A 21,895-nucleotide genomic window follows, 5' to 3' on the forward strand; every position below is an offset into this window, starting at 1 on the left:
GAGTACTTCTAGTATTGTATACAAACGATGACTGATATGTCAAAAATGGCCAAAGGCAGAAATTACATCTTTTATTGGAAATCCCTTTTGCCTGCTGCTTGTGCATTGATTTACAACTGGTTGGTCTCTTGGCCTTCCCATGAATGTGCTGGATCTAGGTTAGTGAGCTTGCAAAAATGTCTTGTAAATAAATATTTCCCATGCGTCATACCATTACAAGTCATCTGTATCGGACTGTGTCTACTCTGGTCCGTTAGGATCTAAAAACGACCATTCAGTCCATGTTATGTACTATACTTTATCTTTGAAGTAGATTCTTGAACTTAGCTTCCCTTCTTTCTCTGTTCTGTGTGTGTAGAAAGTTGTTTAATATTTCAAATAGTGTTTTTGCTCTTTCTGGCATTCCATAATACAGTTACTAAGTGAAACATTACAACCTCTCATATTGGAGTCTCAAACTACTTCAGTAACCCTGATGCAAACCATTCTTCAGAACCTGACCCACCACTAGGCCACTAGCTAGGCCAAGGGAAAACAGGACCATACTTCTGCTTAAGGATCAATCATAACTTTTAGATATTATCATGTAGCCACACCTTATTGTTAATGAGTGAGTGAGCATGATCGTTGGTGATCATTCTGTAGCACACACTGCAGAGAAAAGCACCTCATGGTTCCTGACTTCATTACATTTGAGGACAACAGACAACAGATGAAATGGCGCTTTCAAATGGATTGTCTCTTCCCACGTATTCCTCATCTTAGATATTCAATATCCAGCTTTAGCTGCTTCGGGATAAAAAGTTCTGCAGAGGGCGGTGCGTGTCGAAGGCGTCGAATCAATGTGCCTCGAGGACCTTCGCCTGGAGGACGATATCATTGAAGGCACATATAGCACGTGCAGGGCCCATTGGCGTCACAGTTCAGTTTTTCCGCAAATGCTATTGCTTTGAGAAATACGGCAAGCTTCTTTACTTCATAACTTCAGAAATCCAGTATGTCTTCTTTGTCAACACCGACTTCCCCCGAAGACCCGGTTCAAGAAGTGTTGAGATTGTGGGTCCAAAATGTTATTGAACGATCCACACCATATAAGTTTATGGCGCCTCGGGGTGGATCATAACACCTCAAACTGTTCCAAGTGCCAGTCGATGACGGGAAAGGCCTTGAAGGAACGAAAGCGGAAATTTATGGCAGGTCGAAACCCCAAATCATCTACCCCAACCAAAAAACCTTCGACCAACGAGTCGAGAGCCGATTCTCCTCGGAGGAAGAAAGCGGTCGAGATCGAGGAGTGGCTACCACCACTCCTCCTCATCATCGTCGAAGAAGTCCAACGAGAGGCACCATAGGTCGCCTTCTTCGACTTCATTGTCGGACGCTTCCCCTGAGGGTATCTTGCCCTACAAAGAAATCTTCTCCGGCCGAGTGGGAGGCTTTCCGATCGGAGATGCTAAAAATATTTGAAAAACAAAAGCCTCCAAGCCATGCTCCTACCGCGCCTTCCAAAGAATCCGGGAAGGAAAGGGCTCGACCTAAATCCTGTGCGAAATCGAGCTGGGGATTGAAGGTCTTATCCTCATTGCGAGCTGTCGAGGGCTTAATCTGATGATATGTCATCGAAGGATCTGTCAAGCCGAAAGCATAAGTCGAGGTTGTCGACATCGACACCAGCCGCGCCATCATTGCCAGCTGCGACATCGACGTTGAGCGCCCCATCAAAACCTATGGCGCCAGTGAAAAAGGTTTTGATGGCTTCCAGCGTCTAATCCATTATTCATTATATCCTTGATGCCTGAAAAGACGTGTGCCTTTACCAAGGAAGGACTATTTTAAGTCCCTTACCTCAATATATGAGGCAAATGAACCCTCTGACAACGAGGCACTATTTAGCCTCCAGTTTGGTATGCCAAATGTACCAGAAAGTTTCATGTCTGAGGAATCAAGGTTGAAAGACCTTTATGGCAACCTGCAGACAGCCAGTGGGGTAGACACCTCACCTGAGCTAGAGTTTGGAAGGCCAGCGCCAGGGGAGCATGCTGATGCGTCATATAGACAGCTCATGTCCAAGGTAGTGGAGTACATGCGGTGGAGTAGGCCTCCATTACCATTCGAAATGGATGATTTGACAGACATGCTGGATAAGGGTCCTCAGTCAGATCCTATATTACCTTTTCACATTGCTCTGCAAAAAAGGGTGGCAGCGAATTGGGAAACACCAGAAACCAATCCGGCTGTGAATAAGAATTTGACCAAAAAGTACCGCTTTTCCAATAGTGACCCTGACTGCCTGTCTAAAGACTGGAAACAGAATAAGTTCCCTATTTGGGAACTCCCGTCCCCTGCACGCTATCTGTGGCTAGATAAGCCCAAAAATGTATGGGTATCGGTGGAATTTCAATGAGGGTATAGTAATCACATATCATTCTATATAAGTAAATACATTTTTAGGAAAAAATGACATTCATGAAAATGACATTAGTTAAACTTCACAAGAGGTTTTCAATTTTTCTCAAAATAATGTATTGTTCCATATAGGTATGCCCAACGCGTTTCGAGATTCTCTTCATCAGGGGCTGATAATTCATTCAACGTTTAAAAATCTATTAATGCAAAAGAGATTCAGACATTTATGTCAGTTTAGTTGTATCCATACTGGATGTTAAAACAAGTACATGGTGCAGAATACAAACATTTACATTTGTGAAACCCTGGGGAATCAATTTAGTCCTTAAAAGTTCCTGAATTGCAAGGATCCATTCGATAGTATTTGAGTTGTCCTGAACAATTAGTGAATTTATTTTCATTTTTGTTAAAACTCAAATGTGCACATAGTACAAATCAAAAATGTGGTGAAAAAAACTCTTAATTTAATTAGAAAGTTTTGAGACTAATGAACCAAATAGAATGATAATATGCGAGATGTGTGCAGCTGGAGAAAGTTACATGCACACTAGTGAGTGCCAGAGTGATGACCTACCGAATTTTCATCATTCTGTAGGTATCCAAATCAAGAGAAGGATGCTCCAATGATAATGGGAGACTCTGTGTTTTCTAGGGAAAATGTTGAATGTGTTTATAAATGAATAATACCATGTAAATTCAATTTTAAGTGCAACAGGTAATTTAAATGTACTTACTAATCTGTAATAGAATTCACAGTAAGTTTGTTGGCCCTCTACTGGTGTCTAATAGTGGTCGAGGTTCTCCAAAAAGCATCAGAATATCTGAGTCTTCAGAATGTGCAAAACAGTGTCTGTGGCGACGTAGAAAGCATAATGTCACGTTACATAGGAAACCTATGTTAAAGGAGATGGTATTGAGTCATAAGGGTAAGCAAATCCTTAACGTTACTTACTGATTTTGGAAGAGGTTTTAGTCCAAAGGGAGCCGATCCAGCCGCGCGGAGATACATAGCTCTCAAGATGGCGGTTTAAATATACGTCACAGCCATGACGTCATCACGTTGCTGACGTGAGTGACGTCATGGATGTAAACAATAAGAACAATCGCGTTGTGAAAACATGAGGAGATTAGATGTAAAATCAGTGACTGGAGCATTCTAAACATGTCACAAGAGTGCCGTGTATGTACTGTTGTACATGGTATAGTGTAAGTGGTTTCAACCCAGCACTCCACCTAAGTCAATGCCTAGTGTGGGATGCCCAATTGAAACCCTTATTTATATATTTTTATGTCAAAAGTCCTTTTATTTCTGGATGATGTACCCTTATATAACGCCCCTCTCTTTGAATCCCCCTGGTCTCACTGAACCAAGAAGTAGGTTTGTTTTGCAAATTAAAAGATTTATTTGATGAATTGAACACTATATAGATCACACTTTTATGAATATGAATAATGTCTAAATATCACACTTATTAATATCTATACATGATCAGCAATGGGTAGTATGCCGATAATCAACAATCTCTTTAATCAATTAAGGGTAGGAATAGGAAGAATAATGTAGCAGAGAATAACTTTGTGTGGGTTCATTGAAATGCAATGATATGAAATTAATGCAACACAGAAATAAAAAAAGATATGAATTCAATCAAAGACAAGGTAATCACTCTTTCTCCCTGATACTACTCACTCCCCCCAATATGCAATATGAAGAGATGGAATGAGGGCACACAGGTTTCAGGAATAACAATCAACAATTGCAAGTTCAGGTCAAATGCTTTTAAATGTGATTTGAAATGAATAAGAAAAATGCTAAAAAAAAATGTAATTCGCTAAATGGGATTCAGAACTAGTGAGAGCCGCTTTGGATAGGTTCAGGTAAACACTAGCAATGATTGTGGAATGATTGGCAGATGGAAAACGAAATTCAGAAGTTGAAAGCAAGAAATAGCTGTTTTACATGTGGTGAAATTGAGCCAAAAGCGAAATTGCTGTAAACTTTTCAGCGCACGAAAAACGCGATTACAGGAAAACTATAAGGAGTTGGAGTGCTGTTCTTGGTTTGTTTGAACGCTGAGGATGTTAGCTTCAAAATGATATTCATATTTCATTCCTAGCATGCACGGTTCAGAAGTTACAGAGGTTTTAGTAAAGGTCGGTTTTTCAGAAAAGAGTCAAGATTTCAAATGAGAGATGTGCTTTTTGAAGATTACAAACAAGGACTTCTTAACACTAAGGGAGGCTATGAAGATGCGAGATACCAACGGTACAGCCACCAGTCCAGAGGCGCCTCTGTCTGATCTTTGTCCGCTGTGACACTTGCCTTCAGCAAAAATATTAGCGCAAAGGTGATTATCACTACAATTATCACAGGATTATGTGGATGAGAGAAGGATTCAGGATAGACACAAGAGATTCTATAATGCAGTCTGGATTGGTTGGAATGGGTTGGATTGGATTACTTAATACTAAGAGATTTGCTATGGACAGTTCTACGCTAAATACTCACAACTATGGTTTGGAATGGGCCCGTCAGAGATCTGGTCAAAGGTTGGCTGGAATTTGCTTGCCACTGGGCAGGTCTCAGGCGCTTGGTTCTGCTCTCAGCAAGGCACTCTGGTCTGCACGGCCTCTTGGACTGGATCTGATGGGTTGTGGGTTACAGCTCTGCTGGACTGATCTGGATCTGTGGTTCTAGCCAGGGTTCTTAGCCAGAAGCAGCAAAAACAGCACAGCCAGGCTGTTGAATAGGTTAGGCCCCGTGTAAGTTTAGGGGTTAAATCAGTTTGCAAGATTTTAAAGGCCCGCTGAGAAAGGTTCAGCTTTTTGGGTTGGGCCTCTGCTTCAGGGTTCTGGAGTCTGGATCTCTGGAGTCTGGATTCTCCTTCAGAGCGCTTCACTGGTAGATCAGTGATGGGTGAATGTGTGTGTCATGATGTGTCATGTTTATGGTCCAGGGAGAAAACCTCCCCTTTGTTCCTGTGCATTATATCTTATTTTTCATAAAAAACATATTTCCAATATCCCCAACTTGTTAATAATACCATTTTACATTACAGATTAATTTAAGGTACATTTCTGTCAAAACCTCATCTTCCTACTAGTTTTGGTTAACAAATGACAGTTTTTCGGGTTACTCAGTTTCAGTTCTGTACCAATTTTTTTACATACATGCACATACCATCTGGGCATATCCCTGTAGATTTTAATATTCCTAACATAATCACAATTGCTACAATATGAACATTTTTGTGGTTCAGTCTCTGAACATCGCACAGATTCCAGATTAGTTTTAAACTGTGAGCGAACTTTTTATTTTAATAACCTATAAATTCCATCTTTTTATCAGTTCAGCATAATTTGCTATAAGTCTTTTTCTCAAACATACAGTTACTTCAGTTTCAAATCCACATTTTCAGTCTGGCCCGCATCCAAGGCCTGGCTGAGCCAGAGAGTAACATGAGCTTGTTCCTGCCTGGGCTGGTTTCTGTTCACACCCAAATTAGCATTTTTGTTCAGTTCAAGAAACCCATTGTGTCTTTCCCAGAGCAGCAGAGCAAGTCTCCTCCTCTTCTCATTAGCATCCAAATGAGATATCATCTCCTTTTAGTGGGAAGGCAAAGGGTGATGTGTTCTCAGTGGGGGAAAAACCTCTTTGAGGTTTAGCTGAATCAGGTTACCTTACAGTAAATTGTGACATTGTTCCTTTTGAAAATTAAAGTTACAATTTTAAAATAAGAACACATATCTTCAATCCCAGTCTTTTCCAACATGAAAATTAAGTTGTGGGAACCTATATTGCATTTGATGGAAGTCTCTGCTTTCCCCACACTTAGATTTTTAGACACAAGTTTTAACATGACAGATTTAGAGATCGCCAGCTTCTGTCAGAGGCGAGTAGCGGTATTGTGCCTATTTTCAACATATTTTTCCCATGAAGCGTCTTTAATTGGTCCCCAGGCGCTCTGGTGGATCTGTAAATGATAAGGGGGGGGATTGTTTAGTCGGGTGAAGAGGGAGTAGGATAGTGAGAGGAGTGGTGTTCTGTTAGCAGCTTCAACTCGGTGTACACCGGGTGCTGAGCTTTGGTGCGGGTATTGGATCGGTGTCAGTCCGCATGTGCTGTTGCTCCGGCTTAAATGTTGTTGCAGTGTTGTGAAGTGCGTGCGGCTAGTTGTGCGAGAGATGGTTGTGTGAGTTTTTGAGTGAGAGAAGTATGCAGAGTTTGAGCTTATATTGGTTAGTGGGTTACATGACCTTTAGCATGCTAACGTGGCACTTGTTGGCCTTCACATGTGGGCATGCCAACATTCACAGTCTTTTTCAGGTGCGGCGCAGGCTAGTGTTTAGAAATCTGTCTAGGTGTGGGCATGCTTAACATTCATAACTTAATCTGGATGCTACTCAGGCTGGTGTTCACAATTCTAAGTGTTGCACCTGCTAACATTCAAGTTTCATCTTGGCACGGGCATGTTAGCCTTCAATCAATCCTATCTAGATGCGATGCAGGCCAATTGACCACAGTTCTATGTGTGGCCTGTGCGAGTCTTCACGTTTAGCGTAGGTGCGGGCATGCTAATATTTACAAATCTATCTAAGTGTGGGCATGTTGACATTCAGGTTTGACCTAAGTGCGGGCATGCTAGCATTCGGGGTCCTATCTAGATGCGACGTAGGCCAGTAATCATAATTCTATCCAAGTGCAGGCATGCCAACATTCAAAGTCCCATCCAGATGCGACGCAGGCCAATATCCACAACTCCACCTAAGTGTGGCCATGCTAATATTCACAATTCTATCTAAATGCATCTGCCGGTCTGGGTATGGTCCGTCCGGTACATACGAGTGAGTGAGTCACTTGAGTGCTTTTGGCTGGGTCTAAGTATGTGATCAGTCTCTGGAGCCTTCCTTTAGTGGCTATTTTCCATGATATCTTTGCTCTGTCGAGTGGTTGGTTCTTTGATATGAGTGTATGTCCAATTTGAGAGTGACCGAGGTTGGAGTTATTTTCATCATTGTTTTAATGTCTGCGCATTCTAGTGCGTCTCCATTGTGGTTGCTCTGTGAAGAGCCATTATTATGAGGAGTTTCCTAAACTAGGTGGTTTGTTGTGTTCCGTATTTTCTTAGGTAGGTCGTTCCAGGTTTTGGGTGCCTGGTGAGAGAAAGAGAATCCTCCGAGTTTTTTTCTGTTCTAGGGTTTTGGTTCCAGGCGTATGTCGGTGCTTGATCTTAGTGTTCTTGTCGGTTGATGTAGGCGTAGTTTATCGCTTAGGTATTGTGCGCCTTGTTTGTGTATTGCTCTGTGCGTGATGCACATGGACTTGAACTTTATTTGCTGTTTTAGTGGTAGCCAGTGTAGTATTTTTAGCACGGGTGTGATGTGTTCTCTTCTGGGTCGCTTGAGGAGGAGTCTGGCTGCTGCATTTTGTATGCATTGCAGTTTTTTTTAGAAGTCGTTCGGGGATGCCCAGGTATAGGCTATTGGCATAGTCTACTCTGGACATGATCAGAGCGATAATGTTAAGTGTTTTGTTGGCGAACGACAGGAACGGTAGGATCCTTTTTGCTGCTCGCAGGAGGAAGAAACATTTCTTGATTACCGAGTTTACTTGTGGCTCTAGAGTGAGGTTGTTATCCATCAGGACCCCTAGGTTTTTTACAGTTGATGATGGTTCTGGTGTGGTGCCGAGCTCTCTTGGCCAGGGGATGTAGTTGATGTTTCCTCCTTTTTTTGAAACAATCATTATCTCTGTTTTGCCTGGGTTGATTTTAAGATGGTTGAGGTTCATCCAGTTGAATATGTCGCGAAGGCAATTCTCTAGTGTGGTGTTTTCTTCTCGGGTATCTTGTATGTTGAAGATTATTTGAGTATCGTCGGCGTAGTTGTAGCATGTGAGTCCGTGTTTTTTGATGAGTTTGATTAATAGGTACATGTAGATCTTGAATAGAAGCGGTGAGAAGGATGATCCTTGTGGTACTCCGCACGTGGAGTCTCTGGGTTTGGATTTAAAAGGTTTCATCCATATTGTTTCTGTTCTGTTTGTTAGGAAGGATTTGATCCATAGTAGGGCAGTGTCTGTTATCCCTAGTCCTTCTAATCTCTTTATGAGGCTGGCGTGGTTGACCGTGTCGAAGGCTGCAGACAGATCAAAGAGAATCAGGGCGGTACTGTTGTCCGAGTCTGCGTTTGTTTTTAGGTCGTCTCATATTGAGAGGAGAGCTGATTCTGTTCCTCTCATGGGTCTGAAACCAACTTGTGCCTGGTCTAGTAGGCAATGCTTTTCTATGAATTCTTGGGCTATTTGGTAGACATACGTTTTTAGCAGTTTGGCTATGTAGGGTATGTTGGAGATGGTTCTGTAGTTGGATAAGTCCTCTATGTCTCCTGTTGTGTCTTTGAGAAGCAGCTTGATGTAGGCTGATTTGAAGGCCTGTGGTACTTTACCTGTTGAGATTGAGAGGTTGAGAAGGTTCCTGTGGTATTCCATGGGGGTTCCTTGCTTGAGAATAGTTTTGTATATGTCCGGGGGGCAAGGGTCTTCAGGAGAACCTGATTTGTTGCTTTGGTTTACCAGTTTGACAAAAGCCTCAACTGATATTTCTGGGAAGTTTTGTAGCTTGTTTGCGTGTTCCTCGTCGGTGTCAGTGCTGTTTGATCTGTGATCGCTTGGTCTGTTTTGTATGGTGTGTTGGATGGAGGTTATTTTGTTTTTGAAGTGGTCTCCGAGGTCCTCGCAGAGTTTCATCGATGGAATTGGCGTGTTATTGCAGCCCGGTGGGTTTTTTATTTCGTTTATGATTTTGAATAGTTCTTTTTGAGCGTTTGGTGCTCTGAGGATTCGGTTGTCGTAATGTTTTCCCTTCGCTTTTTGTATTTCCTTTTTATATGAGCCGATCTGTTGTAGGAATTTCAGTTTGTTTGCAGTGGTGTTGTTGGTCCTCCGTTCAGATTCTAGTTATCGTTTTTTTCTTTTCATGGCGCTGAGTAGTGGGGTGAACCATTTTGCTGTAGTTTTCTTACGTGATGGGGTGAAGGGCTTTTCTTTGGCGATGTCATCTAGGGTTGTTGCGATCCAGGTATGAAGTAGGGCAACTTTTTTGTCTAGGTCCGCTTCTTCCATGGTTGATGCTTGTGGTTTGCTGAGTTCTAGGAGCTCGGTTAGGTTGCAGTTTTTTATGGTTCCAATTTCTTTCCATCATGATGGGTCGTTTTTCTTGTTGCTTTTTTGTTGCAGCGGCCGTTGTGATTATGAATGGAATGATGAGGTGGTCGCTCCAAAGTATTTGAATTGGGGGTGCCGTGGTGATGAGATCCTTGTTGCCGAAGATTGCGTCAAGTGTGTGCCCTGCTGAGTGGGTTGCTCCTTTGACTAGTTGTTGTGGGTTCATGGCTGCTAGTTGGGTGGTTAAGGATTTTTTGTGTAGTTGTGGTTTCTTCGTCGAACCAGATGTTGAAATCTCCGAGGATGATCAGCTGGTTGTATTTGATGGCTAGGATGGTGATTGCTTCCGTGAAAGCATCTACGAAAGTCGCATCGTAGGTTGGTGGTCTGTATATCAGGATGAATTTCAGGTTAGTTTTGGGATTTACTGAAAGTCGTAGTATTAAGGATTTGCATTTCTCGATGTTTAGTGGATCTATTTTGATGGCCAGTTGTTCCTTGTAGATGATCGCTAGCCCCCCCCCCTCTTTTGGATTTTCTGTGTTAGGCGTGTTTGCTTCCAATGGGGCTGCTTCTTGTGGGTTCTGTTGGTGTTGTGTGTTTGCGTCTCTTGTTGCACAATCTTGTTCTCTTTCTCGGCGTCCTTTTCTGGGTTGGGCCATATTCCAGTTTAAGTGCAGGCGTAGTAAGGTAGTGTCATGATGCCTGCCCCCGGGCAACTGGACCAAGCCCATCCGCCCCGGAAGCAGGCATCCGTACATTTGTTTAAACCTCAGAAGCCCCGGCTAGGGGCTATCTGGGTTCAGTCCTGGTGCCTTAGGCGCCAGGCTCATAGTAGAAATCAGTCCTGGCGCCTTAAGCGCCAGGCTCATAGTCATCACTTACCTCAGGCAGACCATGCTACACATGCATCCAGGCCAACGTGAGACCTGGAAGGGACTATTTTTCCACAAGGACTACTTTTCATTTGGGCGTGGTTCTAGGGACTTCTTACCTGGGACTACTTTTGAATCTATTTAAACCACGCCCGATCTTCAACACACGCTTCGCGTTATTCTGCATTTAGTAGCGTAACGCTCACCGTGTCTGCAAACCTGCATCCAGTCTTCTGCCACGCCCGCCTCGAACATGGAGCCCCTAGCAGAGAAAGGAAAATAGGAGAAGAGGTTAGATTACAGACTTTAATCTGATTCCTCACCTGATTTCGGATTTTGCATCACTCCGAGCATGAAGGGACATTCTTCCGGCACGCGTCGCATCCCAGCTGCAGCGCCGCTCCATTTTCACCAGCCCACAGCATCTCCGACTCGGCGCTGCCTCCGTCACCTTTTTGGTGATTTTCAACATCTGGGGAAAAGACAAGAAATAGCAAGGTGAGCCTAAAGAGACTAAAAAGTTAATCACTTATATTACAAGACTTACCTGATTATCACCCGAGGCTTTATCTTTCAATACGTCGCATCTAGGAAAAAAGGAAAAGACAGTGAGCTAATCTCACGCAACTTTACTGGAGAATTTGGGTGATACAGACTCTCACTCTAGCAACCCCAGACAGAATTTGCCTCTGCAAATCAACAGGGAAGTGCAAGAGTGAACATTGGACATTTTGAACTCTTTAAACTTGGCAAACTCCGGACTCAATAATCGTCCAGAACTCCAGCACCTAAAACCAGTGAAGTAACTGGTATCTACGCGCCCTTGCATACCACGCAGGATGGAGTGCTCACCAATCAAAAACATAAGGTGAGGACACTGACTGGGAATATCGGAGGTGGCAAGTGGGGAGAACGGTAGCAGGGAGGAGGGGCTGCATTCTCACCCACGGGGCTAAATACCTTTCTCCATCTACAGGAGAATACTTCTACGAGTCAAGCTTACAAGACGGAGGGGGTCCGTCCAGACGGTCATCTTTGCCCTACGCTTCACGCTGGTGGAGGCCGCAGCTGTCCGGGTTCGATCTACGCCCCTGTGGGAACCAGGTGAGCGTACCAGGTAGCTGGTCCTCTATGCTGAGTTGTGCTGTCATAGTGACCTACCTCAGTTTTTCCTTCTCTGGATACGCTGGGGTGTACTCTGGCTCAGTGTTGCTTCTGTCGGTGGGTAGGGTGTTTCCTAAGGGTGCACTGTCGGGTAGGTTAGGGTGTTAACGGTCTGCTGAAATGGGACTTAATTGAGTTAGGTTGTGGTGGGTTTCCAGGGTTGATAGAGTACTGAACTAAGCGCAGTTAGGTTATTTGAGAGACCTGTATAGTGGGAGAGAGTCCTATCAGTGCAATACAAACATCACACAATGCAGTTTGAAGAAAGAAACCCCTGCTAGATTTTAGAGACCTGTACAGTGGGAGAGTGGCCTAACCATGCAGTCCAAACATAACACAGCACGGTTTCAAGACAGAGCCCCTGCTAGGTGTGAGAGACCTGTATAGTGGGAGGGAGGCCCATCAGTGCAATCTAAACATCACACAAGGCAGTTTGGAGACAGAGCCCCCGCTAAAACCTGAGAGACTTGTATAGTGGGAGAGAGGCCCATCAGTGCAATCCAAGCATCATACAATGCAGTTTGGAGACAGAGACCCTGCTGAATTTCAGTGACCTGTGTAGTGTGAGAGAGGCCTATCAGTGCAATCCAAGCATCATACAATGCAATTTGGAGACAGAACCCCTGCTAAATTTGAGAGACCTAATCATGCAATCTAAACATCATACAATGCAATTTGGAGACAGAACCCCTGCTAAATGTGAGAGACCTGTATAGTGGGAGAGAGGCCTATCAGTGCAATCTAAACATCATACAATGCAATTTGGAGACGGAACCCCTGCTAAACATTTAACATTTAACTTGTTTCCCCTAGAGGAGCGAATCACAGGCCAGATGAAATCGACTTGTAAATCTGACCATGGCAGTGTCATCCCGCTCTTTTGAAGACGAGCACGGTGTGTGAGGGATGTTGGCTGAAATTGTGCACACACAAGACACCCCTTCAAGTATTGGTCGAGGTCCTGCCCCATGTGCGGCCAGTATGCAACCTCTCTTAAGATTTCAAGTGTTTGAAACCCCCTATGACCGGCTGTGCCCGCATTATGGGCATGACTTAATATCAGGCTTCGGAATGAGGTAGGGACCACCCACTGATCATGGCCAGGTAGGGATCTCCTCATCAACAAACCGTCTTGGATTCGGAACATTTTTGGACATTTCATCAACACTCCGAGGTCCTCTTTCCCTATGTAATCTGGATCCGTCAGGGGAAAGTTCTCAGGGTCCTCAATGTGTTGATAAAACTTACCAATTATTGGATCCCCTTTCTGAGCTGTAATCAAATCAGCATCTGGGGTCTCCTTACTCCATTGTGCAGTTGAGAGATCATTATGAGCATTTGTCTGGGACCTAGTGATAGCAGTGACCTGGATTTCCCCCAACAGGGACTCGATCTCTATTAGATCCCCTTGGATGGCACCGGTTTTATTCCGGTTATGGCTGTCATTTTCAGTTTTGTCTGGTCCCTCTACTTTGGAATGACCCTTGATCTTTTTCCAGTAGATGGTCATCCCATTGGAGGTGACCAGATCATCAATATTTTGAATTAATCTCCCATGTTTCAAGGGTTTATTATTAGCACATAGCATGCCTCTGGTTTTCCAATTAACCAGGTGCTCCACAAACCCGTTCTGTACATAATCCGAATCTGTGATTATGACCAGTTTGTGGAGTTGATGTTCGACAGCAGTGAGGATGGCTTGATGCACAGCCATCAGCTCTGCCACTTGACCACTTCGGAGACCAATCTTGTACCCAGCGGAGGGTTCTGGGGTCCCATTCAACCATGCATTCCCTACGCCGGCCACAAGTTCTTTTTCCCCGTTGTTGTCAACATGGTACGGGCATCCATCCACATAGACAGTGGGCATTCCCTTACACTTGTCTTCTTCAAAGACTTTGTGTGGGGAATTGAGGTATGCCTCCATGTTGTCCTTGATTTTTAGACTTTCGTCCTCAAGACAGTTTTCTCTGGCACAATCATGCAAGTCAGCCAGGCCTTTTGCGAGGGGACTCTTCTTGTTTTGGCCATATCTGACCTCCACAGGAAAGCCTTGCATTGACAGAATCCAGGAAGTAATTCGGGAATTACTCATATTTCCGGCCCGGATTCCGTCACTTTGGAGATATTGCAGAGGCTGGTGTGGAGTATCCACTATGATGTGTTCCCCCTGGATAAACGGGCGGTAATTCTTCAATGCCCATAACGTTGCCAGGAGTGCCTTCTCACAGTCGTTGAATTTTTCCTCCACAGAGGATGAAGTTTTACTCACATAGGCGATTACTTTATTGACCTTGTCATGCTTTTGGTATAATACTGCTGTCAAGCATGTATTAGAGAACCCTGTCTCCAAGAAGAACTCCTTGTTTCTAACAGGGTAAGCTAGGCAAGGCGCGCGTGAGAGGCTTCTTTTGGGTTGTCTTACCGCCTCGGCTTGTTCTGGACCCCATTTCTACTTGACCCCCCCTTTAAAAGGTGAAACTGGGGTCTTGTGATCTCTGCGTAGCCCTCAATGAACTTTCTGCTATAATTAGACAGTTCAAGGAGGCTCCTTAGCTCCCGCAGAGTTGTGGGGTCTTTCATTTTCTGGAGTGCTTCCACTTTCTTTTCCTGGGGACAGAGACCCTGAGGAGTAATCTCATGCCCCAAGAAATTTATGCAGGTTCTACACCACTGTGCTTTTTGAAAGGAAAGTTTTGCTCCGGCAGCCCTCAACTGTGTCAGAACATAACGGATCTCTGCTATGTGTTCCTCCACAGTTGAGCTTTTAATGAGTACATCATCTACATAGGCCAGGTTACCCCTCTCACCCAGGTCGGGCATGGCCTTATGTAGAAAAATGTTGAATTCATTGCCAGAGTTGATGTATCCGAAGGGAGTCCGGGTCCATGTGTACTGCTGCCCCCCAAAAGTAAAGGCCAGCTTGTATTGGTCCTCCCTACTGAGAGGTACAGTCCAGTATCCATTGGTCAGGTCTATTGCAGTGAATACCTGTGACCCCTGGATCTGGGCCAGCCCTTGGTCAATGTAGGGAAGAGGCCATTGGGAAGTATGGACCCGTTTGTTGAGCTCCCTAAGGTCGGCGCAGTGTCTCCACTGGCCGTTTGGCTTCAATATCCCCAGCACCGGATTATTGAAGGTGCTGTGGACTGGGCGGATAATCCCACGGGACTCAAGGTTCTTAATTATTTCGGTAAGGGACTCCATTGATGCGAGACGCAAGCAATATTGCTTCACAAACACTGGAGTCATGCCGGGGTCCGTGGGAATTGTTGTGTGGATGTCGGTGCGACCACAGTCATATGAGTCCACCGCAAAGAGATCCTGAAAATCCAAGAAAACTTGTTTCAATTTTTGCTTCTGCTCCAGAGTCTCACAGGCATCAGCTAGGTTGACTCTCTCTTCAACCATCTGCCTGAAGCCTGGAAAGATTTCTGGTTTTGCTATCTCAGCGGCCTCCTCTAGCTGGGTGGAGAAGTCCCTGGTCAGAGTGCTGATTTTGACTGGTGGCTTCAGGTGGGGAAGGTAGTCCTCACGGACCTGGAAAATCACCTCATCCCTCCTGAAGTCACAGGTCACATCTACCTTGCCATTAGGGCAGGAAGGGTACACCAGGAAGTTCCCCCCATGCCAGGTAAAGATCCTGTCTGGTGTTGTGTTGTCATTACTGTCACTGTCAAAACAGTCCTTGGGGATTGGTCCGAACAGTTAATTGCCTAAATCTATGGAAAAATGTCGGTCATCAACCGCCATTCCAATAATGGTACCTGCAGCTAGAGTGATACTCTTTAAATCGCTGTTATCCACCTCTGTTGGAATGGTGTCAAGTTCTATATTGACTAATGGTGTTGGGTTTACCCCCAACCCTTGCTGTTGGAGAGAAGCATTCAGATGAATATAAGCATCAGGGTTTTTCAATTTCTGTCCTCTTTTAACTTTCAATTCCAAGGAGAATTGTTGGGTCCGTGCTGGGATGGTGACTTCCTCTCCAATCTGAATTTCAACTGCATAAGGCAGCAGTTGAGCTGACCTAAATGCTTTCTCTGGGTCATCAAAGCCCATGGGATTATCCGCTAATCGGGACCAAGCTTTGAAGTTTATTAGGTCCAAACTAATGGCAAAGCGATTGAGAATGTCACTGCCTAAGTAAAAGGCGGCAGTGACGTCTCGCGCAACCCAACAATTATGGACTATGCTCTTGTTGCCTATGGAGATTTTGAGCATTGGGTGGGGTTCCCCACTAAATCTTACAGTGCTTTGATACCCATACCCAGATGCCCGTCCATCCATTCCTAGGAGGTACTGGTCTATGAGCCCCATACCTCTGACTGGATAGTAATCTGCCATCGCCGTGGCCCTGGGCTCATATGCGCCAGTGGACATGGGGTGGCAGAGTCCAGGGACTGGGAGAGATGAAGGCCTCTGGTACTAGGGTTCCTGAGGTTATGCTCAGGTGTTTCCCTTTTCCAGCGAACCTTATCTCGATCAGCCCCTGCTTCCTGTTGCCATGCAAGAACCTGAGCTTTCTGTTCCTCAATCAAGGCCTTGCTAGTCTCTATCAGTCTCTCTTGCATGGCTACCTGCCTGTGGAGCTTGTCATTATTCTCACAGAGAGCCTAATTTTCTCTCTGTGCTTCTTGGGTGGTTTTTGAGTACTGGGCCAGTCTTTGCTGCAGGAGGTTTACCTCCTGAGTCCCGTCCATACTGGCCTGGTCCTTCCTTGCCAGAGCATCCTCCACCCTCCTGGTGTGCTCTAACAATCTTTCATGATCTTTTCGGAGGTCACCCAGTCCCTGGAGGGCCAGGTGATTTTCTTCCAGTTTCCCTTTTAAGTGACAGACTTCCTGGCCTAAGGTGTTCCTTTCCTGAGCAAGAGCCTGCCTCCGTGCCGCCAGGTCGTCCCTCTGTCTTTGAAGCGCACCAGCTTTCTGGCGCTCTTCATCAAACACTGCCTGGGTGTCCAGGTCTTTCAGAATTATTTTGTTGCTCTCTGCCTTCTCTTTTATCTAATTGGCTTTGCAGGGTGACTACCTGCTCTGTGCATGCCCTGTTGAAATTGATCTGTTGCTCCAGCTTTTTCTTGCTTTTTCTTGGTACTCCTTCTGCAAGGCCAGAATTCTGGTTTCCTGTTCTGCCTTTTCCTGCTGCAGGATACCCATGTCCTCTTTTATTTTAACTATATACTGCCAGCTTTCATTTTCCGACTCCTGGCTCCTCTGCAGCCTCTGCTCAGAAGAGTCCAGATCAGATTGGACCTTTTCTAATGCTATCAGTTGCCTACTTGCCAGATCTTGGCCTTCAGCATATTTCTCCTGTATGGCTCCAATAGATGAATATAGATATGCCGCTATCTTGGCAATCTTATGTTGCTCATCCTTGGCCTTAGGGGGCCATATATAGTTCACTCAGGGCCACATGTAAGGGACCCTGATCTTTCCAGATATCTAACCCTGTTGCAGTGATCTGTTGTGTGATTGCCTGCAACCACACATTCTGATCCTGCTCAGTCCATTCACCTCTCACAAATAACTTACGCAAAAGGTGTTCTCTAGCCATCTTGATGTCTACCAATGTCGCCATTCTGGAAATATTAATTTCCTTCCTGACTTACAGAAGTTTATTTTATCTTTGCAAAACAGACCGTTTCCTTAGAGCGTTTCCTTTTGAGGGGTGCCTTTACAGTGTAACACAGCATGGTAGCCCAACAGGATTTATGTATCCTGTCAGTTAGCACACTGTATTAAGCTGCACAAGTGGTAGCTCTAATCCAGAAATCCTGGGCGAGCCCCCAATCTGTAAGTGGTTTCAACCCAGCACTCCACCTAAGTCAATGCCTAGTATGGGATGCCCAATTGAAACCCTTATTTATATATTTTTATGTCAAAAGTTCTTTTATTTCTGGATGATGTACCCTTATATAACTCCCCTCTCTTTGAATCCCCCCGGTCTCAATGAACCAAGAAGTAGGTTTGTTTTGCAAATTAAAAGATTTATTTGATGAATTGAACACTATATAGATCACACTTTTATGAATATGAATAATATCTAAATATCACACGTATTAATATCTGTACATGATCAGCAATGGGTAGTATGACAATAATCAACAATCTCTTTAATCAATTAGGAGTAGGAATAGGAAGAATAATGTAGCAGAGAATAACTTTGTGTGGGTTCAATGAAATGCAATGATATGAAATTAATGCAACACAGGAATAAAACCTGATATGAATTCAATCAAAGACAAGGTAATCACTCTTTCCCCCTGATACCATTCCCCCCAATATGCAATATGAAGAGATGGAATGAGGGCACACAGGTTTCAGGAATAACAATCAACAATTGCAAGTTCAGTCCCAATTCCCCCAGCAAGCTTAGAGAGAACAGGAATGATTTTTAAAACAGGTCAAATGCTTTTAAATGTGATTTGAAATGAATAGGAAAAATGCTAAAAATGATTTTAATTCGCTAAATGGGATTCAGAACTAGTGAGAGCCGCTTTGGATAGGTTCAGGTAAACACTAGCAATGATTGTGGAATGATTGGCAGATGATGAAAAACGAAATTCAGAAGTTGAAAGCAAGAAATAGCTGTTTTTACATGTGGTGAAACTGAGCCAAAAGCGAAATCGCGGCAAACTTTTCAGCGCACAAACAACGCGATTACAGGAAAACTATTAGGAGTTAACACTAAGGGAGGCTATGAAGTGCGAGATACCAACGGTACAGCCACCAGTCCAGAGGCTCCTCTGTCTGATCTTTGTCCGCTGCGACACTTGCCTTCTTCAGCAAAAATATTAGCGCAGAGATGATTATCACTACAATTATCACAGGATTATGTGGATGAGAGAAGGATTCAGGATTGACCCAAGAGATTCTATAATGCAATCTGGATTGGTTGGAATGGGTTGGATTGGATTACTTAATACTAAGAGATTTGCTATGGACAGTTCTACGCTAAATACTCACAACTATGGTTTGGAATGGGCCCATCAGAGATCTGGTGAAAGGTTTGGCTGGAATTCACTCGCCACCGGACGGGTCTCAGGCGCTTGGTTCTGCTCTCAGCAAGTTACTCTGGTCTGCATGCCCTCTTGGACTGGATCTGACGGGTTGTGGGTTACAGCTCTGCTGGACTGATCTGGATCTGGGGTTCTAGCCAGGGTTCTTAGCCAGAAGCAGCAAAAACAGCACAGCCAGTCTGTTGAATAGGTTAGGCCCCGTGGAAGTTTAGGGGTTAAATCAGGTTGCAAGATTTTAAAGGGCCGCTGAGAAAGGTTCAGCTTTTTGGGTTGGGCCTCTGCTTCAGGGTTCTGGAGTCTGGATCTCTGGAGTCTGGATTCTCCTTCAGAGCGCTTCGCCGGTAGATCAGTGATGGGTGAATGTGTGTGTCATGATGTGTCATGTTTATGGTTCAGGAAGAAAACCTCAACTTTTTTCCTGTGCAGTATATCTTATTTTTCATTAAAAAAAACATATTTCCAATATCCCCAACTTGTTAATAATACATATTTACATTACAGATTAACTTAAGGTACATTTCTGTCAAAACCTTATCTTCCTACGAGTTTTGGTTCACAAATGATAGTTTTTCGCGCTTTTGGGCGGTTACTCAGTGTCAGTTCTGTACCATTTCTATTAACATACATGCACATACCATCTGGGCATATCCCTGTAGATTTTCATATTCCTAACATAATCAGAATTGCTACATATTGAACATTTTCGTGGTTCAGTCTCTGAACATCGCACAGATTCCAGATTAGTTTTAAACTGTGAGCGAACTTTTCATTTTAATAACCTATAAATTCCATCTTTTTATCAGTTCAGCATAATTTGCTATAAGTCTTTTTTCTCAAACATACAGTTACTTCAGTTTCAAATCCACATTTTCAGTCTGGCCCACCTCCAAGGCCTGGCTGAGCTTGTTCCTGCCTGGCTGGTTTCTGTTCACACCCGAATTAGCATTTTCTTTCAGTTCAAGAAACCCATTGTTCCTTTCCCAGAGCAGCAGAGCAAGTCTCCTCCTCTTCTCATTAGCATCCAAATGAGATATCCTCTCCATTTAGAGGGAAGGCAAAGGGTGGTGTGTTCTCAGTGGGGGTAAAACCTCTTTGAAGTTTAGCTGAATCAGGCTGCCTTACAGTAAATTGTGACATTGTTCCTTTTGAAAATTAAAGTTACAATTTTAAAATAAGCAAACATGTCTTCAATTCCAGTCTTTTTCAACATGAAAATTAAGTTGTGGGAACCTATATTGCATGTGATGGAAGTCTGCTTTCCCCACACTTAGATTTTGAGACACAAGTTTTAACATGACAGATTTAGAGATCGCCAGCTTCTGACAGAGGCGAGTAGCGGTATTGCGCCTATTTTCTTTTTTTAAAAGCTGTTCTTTATTGACTTGACAGCACAACAAAAACCAGAGGGAGCCACATGGCACCAGCGCTAAGTGCAAACAATACGAGTAATAAACAATACATATTGCGTAAATGTAGCATATTGATAAAAAGCAATATACAAAGTATAAATACATACACCATAACAGGACACTATTTAAGGGGAACCACCTGGGGAGGCAGAAGGAGAAGGAGAAGTAGACGGTGAGGTCATGGCAGAAATATAGTCTCTAAATCTCGGCCAGATGTCCCTAGGCCTGGAGTGGGAATGCTGCATAGCACTCCAGGACTGCTCAGTGTCGTGAGCCCATGTGACCGATCTGAGCCATTGAGTATAGGTAGGCGCTCTAGGGCGGAGCCAACAGAGTAATCTACAGCGAACTGCCAGTAGCATGCAGAGGCCTGCCAGTTTCTTAGCATCACAGGGTAACTGCGGGAGATCATGGAATAAGCAGTGCAGTGGGGTGGGAGTGATTGGGTGTTCCAGAATGTCAGACAATGTAGAGCAAATGTCTAGCCAAAATTGGGACAGACAGGGACATAGCCACAACATGTGTATATAGGAGGCTTGATCTACGCCGCATCTAGGACAAGTGGGGGGGTTGGCGTGAAACATGCGGTGGAGTCTCATGGGTGTATGATGGTACCTGTGTAAGATTTTAAACTGAATGAGTTTAAATTTAGTGTTGTAGGAGACCTCGTGGGTACGGGCGCACATCCGAGCCCACCTCTGGTCGGTGATCTCAGCACCAAGGTCCTCCTCCCATCTGCGTCTCAGCTCGGTGAAATGGGGGGCCGCTCTAGTCTGTAATAAGGAATAGAGCCTCGACACCTTACCTCTGAAGGAGAGATAGGAGCAAAGCTCCTCAACTATAGGTTCATCAGTGGGCAAGGCGGGGAAGTCCGAGTATCTGGACTTGAGATATGCTCGGAGTGAAGAGTACTGTAGCCACACCGAGGGTCGGCGCCTGAGTGAAGGGGGGAGGTCAGACCATTCTATAAAGTTTCCCTGCTCAAAAGCATCACGTAAGGTCAGGAAGCCGGCAGCGGCCCAGCAAGTGACCACCGAAAGTGGAATGTGTGGAACATCGGGAAGGAAGTTCCACAGTGGCAGATCTCCATGGAACAGGCGAGGTGTGTCGACCATGGACCAGAGTTTGGTCAATGCCAGGGATGTACAAGCCACCGGATTCGCAGAGTTTAAGGCAGGGGGATTGGCTGGAGGACCAGGGACCCGATCACTCGTCACAGACAGCTAGCTTCTCAAGGCAGACATGAGGGGGGGGGGTCAATGGTGTTGAACCAGAATGCAGCGAACTGTGATTGGGCCACCACCCAGTATCTGATAAAATCGGGTGCGCCTAAGCCGCCCAACGCCTTAGGAGCAGTTAGTGTAGTCAATTTGAGCCGGACGGCCCCAGAGTGCCAGAGGAAGGTGTTACATATGGTGCGCAGTGTTTGGAAAAAGGTATCCCCAGGCCACAGAGTTAGATTGGTAAATCGATACAGCAATTGAGGTAATACAATCATTTTAAGTATGCCTATTCTGCCTGCTAGTGAGAGGGGAAGCTTAGTCCAGCTGGAGGTTTTAGCCTCCAGGTTAGTTAGATAAGCGTGATAATTGTCATCACGTAGCTGTGAGGCGTGCCGGGAGACCACCACCCCCAGGTAGGTGAAGCTAGAGGAAGCCCAGTTGAACCCAGGTAGGTCGGGAGGGGGTTGTGTTGAATCTGTGAGTGGGAATAATGTAGACTTGGAGCAATTGACCGTCAAACCGGATATGTCCCCAAATCGAGCCACGTCTGTCAGTATAGGTAAAAGATTAATTTCAGGGGATCGGACAAACAGCAGGGTATCGTCAGCATAAAGGGAGACTGTCAGTCTGGC

At 44.6% G+C, this 21,895-nt stretch overlaps 1 protein-coding gene across 1 annotated transcript in view; it reads left to right on the forward strand.

Moving 5' to 3' along the window:
• SGCB (sarcoglycan beta) overlaps positions 1 to 21,895 on the forward strand; it is a 415,573-nt gene that overhangs the window by 333,190 nt on the left and 60,488 nt on the right. The gene's annotated exons all lie outside the window — the stretch shown is intronic.

The sequence above is a fragment of the Ambystoma mexicanum genome, chromosome 6q, assembly GCF_040938575.1.
Source record: "Ambystoma mexicanum isolate Mex_15411 chromosome 6q, UKY_AmexF1_1, whole genome shotgun sequence".
Lineage (NCBI taxonomy): Eukaryota > Metazoa > Chordata > Amphibia > Caudata > Ambystomatidae > Ambystoma > Ambystoma mexicanum.